The following is a 7412-nucleotide window of genomic DNA, read 5'->3' on the forward strand; positions in this document are numbered from 1 at the left end:
CACTTCACCTCTTCCTCTGAATTTATTCAGTGCCTCGAAAGGTAGCCACACATGTAGAGCACATTACATGCCTGCGTAKGGTAAGTCTGATTGGGCGTCTTCAAACGGATCACTTTTGTCATGTCGATGACCATCGTTGGTCACCGCCTTTCAAAGTGTGGTGCATGATGGGAATAAAATTGTCCGACTTGCCCCTACATGGAGTTGATGTTCTTTCTCACTAATTGATTGTACATTGTACAGACAGAGCCCCACCTGTTCTGAGACCCACATTTTTAGCAAAAATAACTACACATAATTATAACATTTTTGCGGGGGCTTGGGCTTGCCTGTTATTTTGGCATTAATACGTGTCACATATCAGTTTGCAAACAATGTAAAAAATAATATATATATTGAGMWAATAAAGCCGCATACAAAGATGGTCTCTTTTTTGTTTTCTTGAMTAAGGCAGCTCCAAAATGCTGGTGTTTCAGCCTAGCTCAGTGCTTTCTGTGATGGTGGGGCAAGCCAGCAGAAAATACGGAGCGTTGCGCAGTGATTGGCTCAGTGTTCTGTCACTCATGGGGACTTAACGTCACTGCCAAGTGTAAGAGGAAACCTTGAAAATTCTTGCCCTTTGGCTGCTGCCATAGAAGTGCCCATCCAAGAAGGCTCAAGGTCATTGGCCAGAGATAAAATGARGTCAAATCACGTTATATGTACAGTAGCTTTGATTGGACTGATCATGTCAACGTCATACTTTCAAAATCTTAGCTAGCAGTCATCATGAATCAAGTCGACAATCTACTGGCAAATCCTTTTTAATCCTTGTCATATGAAGAGAAATTATAGATAAGTGTATCATTGCTCATTGGCCATTGGACATTAACATTACATAAAGAGTGGTTTGGAAGGAATCAGTGACTAGCTGTGTGGTCCRAGATCTGGGATTAAGGGGCTCTTTTCCAAGTTTAAAATGATAAACATTCAACATTGACCATGCTGTCAATGTTAACTCGGAGGACCGCCCCGCCACCTTCCTGTTCAAGTGAGCCAAGCACAACAATGTGAGTCCAAAAATGTATTGTGTGCTGCTTCATAAATGATGTAATATGCCAGGGAGATATGTATACTGTAGAAAGTAATACCAAGTGTATGTTGTGTAGTAAGATGTTAGTAGCCCATGTGCCTCACCCTAATAATTTAGTCTATTTACCTCTCTAAATTTAGCCCACTGGTCTGACTGTTCTACTGTAGCCTATAACCTGTTTTAGAGAAATGTAATCATTGAATATTGTAAGAGCTTTCATTGTCTGCTTATATGCTCRCTTTATACGGTTCTAACTTGGTGTACAGGGAGAGCACTGTAAGAACGACCCATGTTCTGAATTCTGCTGCTGTACATTTCAAAAGTGCTGAACAAATAGTTACATTGACTAACTAACCTCTTATCCGCTTGTCATCCCCTTACCGCCATAGTTTGTCCATCTCAATTGTCATTAGAAACCACATTTTGTTTAAGCAAGTCATCCATATTAGCTATGTTTTTTTTAAAGGTGGTAAATGAGGCTGAATAAACTGTTTCACTGCCAGATAAGGCTCCGCTGATAACCAGGTATAGCGGTGGTAAAATGTTGGGACTGCTGTTGGGACAGCTTTATGTGTAGGCCCTAACAGTTTGTGGGCACCTTTTGTCACCGTTATAGTGCAATTAATATATTGTTTAGTGTTGTGTTGTGTAGTGACATTGCTGGCATGCATTCCACTTACAGTTGAAGTTGAATGTTTACATACACTTAGGTTGGAGTCATTAACTCATTTTTCAACCACTCCACAAATTTCTCGTTAACAAACTATAGTTTTGGCAAGTCGATTAGGACATCTACTTTGTGCATGACACAAGTCATTTTTCCAACAATTGTTTACAGACAGATTATTTCACTTATCACAATTCCAGTGGGTCAGAAGTTTACATACACTAAGTTGACTGTACCTTTAAACAGCTTGGAAAATTCCAGAAAATTATGTCATGGCTTTAGAAGCTTCTGATAGGCTAATTGACATKATTTGAGTCAATTGGAGGTGTACCTGTGGATGTATTTCAAGGCCTACCTTCAAATTCAGTGCCTCTTTGCTTGACATCATGGGAAAATCCAAAGAAATCAGCCAAGACCTCAGACAAAAAATTGTAGATCTCCACAAGTCTGGTTCATCCTTGGGAGCAATTTCCAAACGCCTGAAGGTACCACGTTCATCTGTACAAACAATAGTACGCAAGTATAAACACCATGGGACCACGCAGCCGTCATACCGCTCAGGAAGGAGACACGTTCTGTCTCCTAGAGATGAACGTACTTTGGTGCAAAAAGTGCATATCAATTCCAGAACAACAGCAAAGGACCTTGTGAAGATGCTGGAGGAAACAGGTACAAAAGTATCTATATCCACAGTAAAACGAGTCCTATATCGACATAACCTGAAAGTCCGCTCAGCAAGGGAGAAGCCACTGCTCCAAATACGCCATAAAAAAGCCAGACTACGGTTTGCAACTGCACATGGCGACAAAGATCGTACTTTTTGGAGACATGTCCTCTGGTCCGATGAAACAAAAATGTAACTGTTTGGCCATAATGACCATCATTATGTTTGGAGGAAAAAGGGGGAGGCTTGCAAGCCGAAGAACACCATCCCAACCTTGAAGCATGGGGGTGGCAGCATCATGTTGTGGGGGTGCTTTGCTGCAGGAGGGACTGGTGCACTTCACAAAATAGATGGCATCATAAGGGGGGAAAATTATGTGGATACATTGAAGCAACATCTCAAGACATCAGTCAGGAAGTTAAAGCTTGGTCGCAAATGGGTCTTCCAAATGGACAATGACCCCAAGCATACTTCCAAAGTTGTGGCAAAATGGCTTAAGGACAACAAAGTCAAGGTATTGGAGTGGCCATCACAAAGCCCTGACCTCAATCCCATAGACAATTTGTGGGCAGAACTGAAAAAGTGTGTGTGAGCAAGGAGGCTTACAAACCTGACTCAGTTACACTAGGTCTGTCAGGAGGAATGGGCCAAAATTCKCCCAACTTATTGTGGGAAGTTTGTGGAAGGCTACCTGAAACGTTTGACCCAAGTTAAACAATTTAAAGGCAATGCTACCAAATACTAATTGAGTGTCTGTAAACTTCTGACCCACTGGGAATGCGATGAAATAAATAAAAGCTGAAATAAATCATTCTCTCTACTATTATTCTGACATTTCACATTCTTAAAATAAAGTGGTGATCCTAACTGACCTAAAACAGGGAATTTTTACTAGGATTAAATGTCAGGAATTGTGAAAAACTGAGTTTAAATGTATTTGGCTGTGTATGTAAACTTCCTACTTCAACTATATATTCGTTTTTTTGCCCCACCAAGATTTACATGCTAAAATCACCACTGACTGCAGGATTGATCTGAGCCTTGGTGTTGGAAAACCACATTAGAGTCCAACTTTCAGCTGTCGCAGTTGCACCTCCCCGGACCTCACCCCTCAACTTTCGTCTACTGTCGGTTGCTTTAGCCTTTCCACTCATGTGCCCWATACCAACTACTGGGATGTGTGTAGGAAAGGCATGCATAGGACGTTTCCTATGTCTGAATCGGCCCCTATGTGAACAGTAAAATGGCAGAGTTTCAAACTTTAAGATTATCTGTCCATAGACTAATCCTCACCCACAAGCAATAGCTACATAAGGGAATGCCTTAAAGCCTGGTATTTTGCTGCCTAAGAAATTACTCTGTTTTGACAGACAAACCATTATACTTGTTGCAAAATCAAAACAATAGAAATATGCTTCTGCTGTGCTGGCACAAAAATAATTACAGTGGGTTTCTCCTGACTGCATCGGACATGCTGAAAATGGGTGGGCTGATTGTTTTGTTTTCTCAGCATGTTCATTCTCTCTGGATTAACCTTTTATTGTCTTTATTTACATTGTCAGCAGGATTACCCTAATGTATGGAAAACAACAATCTACATTAGATTTATAAATGTTTATTTGATCAGTAGTTCGACAGAGCCATAAGGTCACTTGTGTGATCATAACATTGATGAGGTATGACATCCAGCTGTGAGTAGCTGTCTAGCTTGATAACAGCTGGATGTCGAAATGAACAGTGACATCCTAAGTGAGCGAGCTAGATGATATGTGTGTTTATGGATGGGACTACATGTGTTGCCCTAGAAGAAATGTGTACATTTTTTAAATGTACAATAATAGATTTTGTGGTTTCTTAGGAAGAAGTCACCGATTAGCTTGCTAGCAAGTTTGTCAATTGCAAGTCATGCAACAGCCTGGGTCAACTTCAGAAATTAGTTAAATAGCTATCAACTTTTGTACCCATTTGAATTCACCGAGGTAAAGACAGATTAAAGTTGGATATTCAACGGATATTCGCCTGTAGTTTTCCCTACATCCACCAACAGCAGTTAGGGACCGTCAACATAGTGACAAATAAAACATTTCAAATTTCAATAGCTCTTTAACCATTACTCCTAAAACTTTCAAAACTGCTTCTAGTTAACCCGATGGAAAAGACACACATTGCACACACTTATTTTTGTCGATTTACATCTCGCACTTTTAAATTATTTATTTAKGTTTTTGAATTTCAATAGCTCCTTGGTCATGTGACCTACTGACTTCAAACAAAGTTCAGAATGTTCACTCAGTGGGCCTACACATTGCACACCCTTTAGTCTGTCCATTTTCATCTCACACAATTTGACATGAATTTTCAATGTTTTTCAATGTTTCTAATTTCAATAGCTCCTTGGTCATGTGACCTACTGACCTCAAACTACTTTCAGAATGTCCACGGACTGGCGGAGACGGGCGCCGCAAGGCATCCAGTGCGTTAACGCGACCGATTCCGGGGGYAAATCCGGGGGAGAGGGTGTAAATCTCACGCCGTGCCGTACCCATATCCACAGTAGGTCTCCAAGGTGAACAGCCTCTGGCATGTTATAATAATGTAGGTAAGGGAAATTGTCAAAAAAGATCCGTAATTTCAGGATAAGGATTGGCTCTAAGGGCTGGGTCGGTTGGCCTGGGGTGCGAAGSGGGGCTGGGRTCGAGCCGTGGCTGGAGAAGGAGTCGCTCCATCGCCATCCTCTCGCCACCATTGGAAGTTTGTTGTGCGGCCCATCTCGRGTTCTCTCGTGCGTGGTCTCGCAAGAGGCTGCGTGTGGGGGTTRGTCGGGGTGGTGTCCGTCAGGGTGCCGAAGGCGGACCGGTGGGTGGTTGGGTCCGGCGGTTGGCGGCGGCAACTCTGGATGTGCGCCGGGCCCTTCTCGCGGATCTCCCCAGCTATGGCGCTTGCCGGGACCACACATTGTAGGTGGAGAGGTCTCCTCTACGCTCACTAGACTTGAGGCAGAGATTAAACCCATTTACCCCGCAGTGATAGCGCATTGCATGGATTTGGCTCATGCCCTACGAAGTGGGAGAGGTATCTCCAGCTTGTCTGGGGAGGGAGGCCTACATCTGATGTGGGTAGTACCATCCACGCCCATTGATTTGCTGCGGAACCATAAAATGGACGGAAGAAGCCTAGGTTCCCACTGGGCACGGATCACTGAATGTCAACTTGATGAAATTCAAAGGAGCGTACCCACCTGTCGCGGTCGCACTCAAATCACCCGTGGGGTGACTGTGACCCCCTCATGTCAAAGTGAGGAATATCAATGAAGCGCTGGTAAAGGTGGTTCCTATGGTTCTGTCCAGGAGGGCCACCTGGGCAAGCAAATGATTGAAAGGGGATGATTATTTTATTTTTGCTTCTTCCGACACCTGGTCGATGGTGCCGCTAGATACTGCAATGGGTATTTGGTTCTCAAGCCTATAAGTATTGTGCTGGCACTTGATGTCGATTGGGTGTAAAAACCCAGTTAAAGTCCGATGAAGGTTAGTAGCGGCAATTGATGTCCAGTTTGTAAGACAGAAAAGCCTCTGATGATACCACCGGGCGTGAKTCGAATGGATGTCAATTTGATGATATCTGACCATTGCATGCTACCCTTCGCAGTCGCACTCAAACCACCTTCGGGGTGGCTGTGACCCCCTCATGTCAAAGTGAGGAAATTCAATGAAGTGGGGGTAAATGGTGGGACAAAATTAAGAGTCTCTTGAAGTAGCCAAATGCCTCATCATCTAATTAGTGAAGCGCATGAATGGATGAACGAGATTCCCACTGTCTCTACCTACTATCTAGCGAAACCACAGCCAATGGAACAGGCTTGACAGAATCAGCGGGGAAAGAAGACACTGTTGAGCTTGACTCTAGTCTAACCTGGAGGTCAGGAAGGTCCCAGGGAGAAGGCCCAAGTGTAGGTATGTGAGTGACACGGTCCTTCAGAGGGGCAGAGCAGGCAAATTAATGTATAATTGTGTGAGATGAAAATGGACAAACTAAAAGGTGTAGAATATAGAAGGGTAGTCAATGGACATTCTGAACCTTGTTTGAGTCCAGTAGGTCACATGACCAAGGAGCTATTGAAGTTAGAAAGTTTGACAAATGTATGTAAAAATGTGAGATGAAAATAGACAAGCTAAAGGGTGTGCAATGTGTAGGCCCACTGATTGTACATTCTGAACCTTGTTTGAGGTCAGTAGGTCACATGACCAAGGAGCTATTGAAATTCAAATGTAAAAAAAGTTGGTGCTTTGCTTACGCTCCGCTCCCTAACTAATTCAACTAGGAATACAAAATGCTGCTCACATTTCCACATGTTTATTCGTTTTGCAAAGCGAATTAATGTCCAAATCATGAAAATAAGACCTGTGCAATGTTGTGCACAATTTTCCAACATCATGACACTTATTTGGAGTCTGTGGCTCAAGTGGTTTGAAAGCTATTGAGGATTGAAAGCGCGAATATCCATCGAATATCCAGCCTGAAACTGTTTTTACCTCTACCATAAAGGTAGCAGCTAGCTTTCATTTCTTTGCATGCAGTGTAAGTTAGCAGCTGCTGTAGCTATCTATGTCCTTGGAAATTTGACAACACTACAATGGAAATTTGAACAGAGTTGACATTAGCGTTCTAGAACTGTGTATATTCTTGACATCTCCAGCCCTAGTGAAAGCTGCTGTGTGGTTTCACCTGCAATACTGTTAGTGTTCTATGGGGTTAGCCAATATAACGTGGGGTTATATAATATGTTTATTCACAATTKAAAAACAACAGCTTAGGTACKTTTTGAGATWTTCCTGTAAACATTTKAACAAAATCAATCAATCAAATTRATTTTCTAAAGCCCTTTTTACATCAGCAGTTGTCACAAAGTGCTATACAGAAACCCAGCCTTAAACCCCAAACAGCAAGCAATGCAGAGGCCGAAGCACAGTTGCTAGGAAAAAGTCTCTAAAAGTCAGTAACCTAGGAAG

Source organism: Salvelinus sp. IW2-2015, linkage group LG14 (genome assembly GCF_002910315.2).
Source record: "Salvelinus sp. IW2-2015 linkage group LG14, ASM291031v2, whole genome shotgun sequence".
Classification (NCBI taxonomy): domain Eukaryota; kingdom Metazoa; phylum Chordata; class Actinopteri; order Salmoniformes; family Salmonidae; genus Salvelinus; species Salvelinus sp. IW2-2015.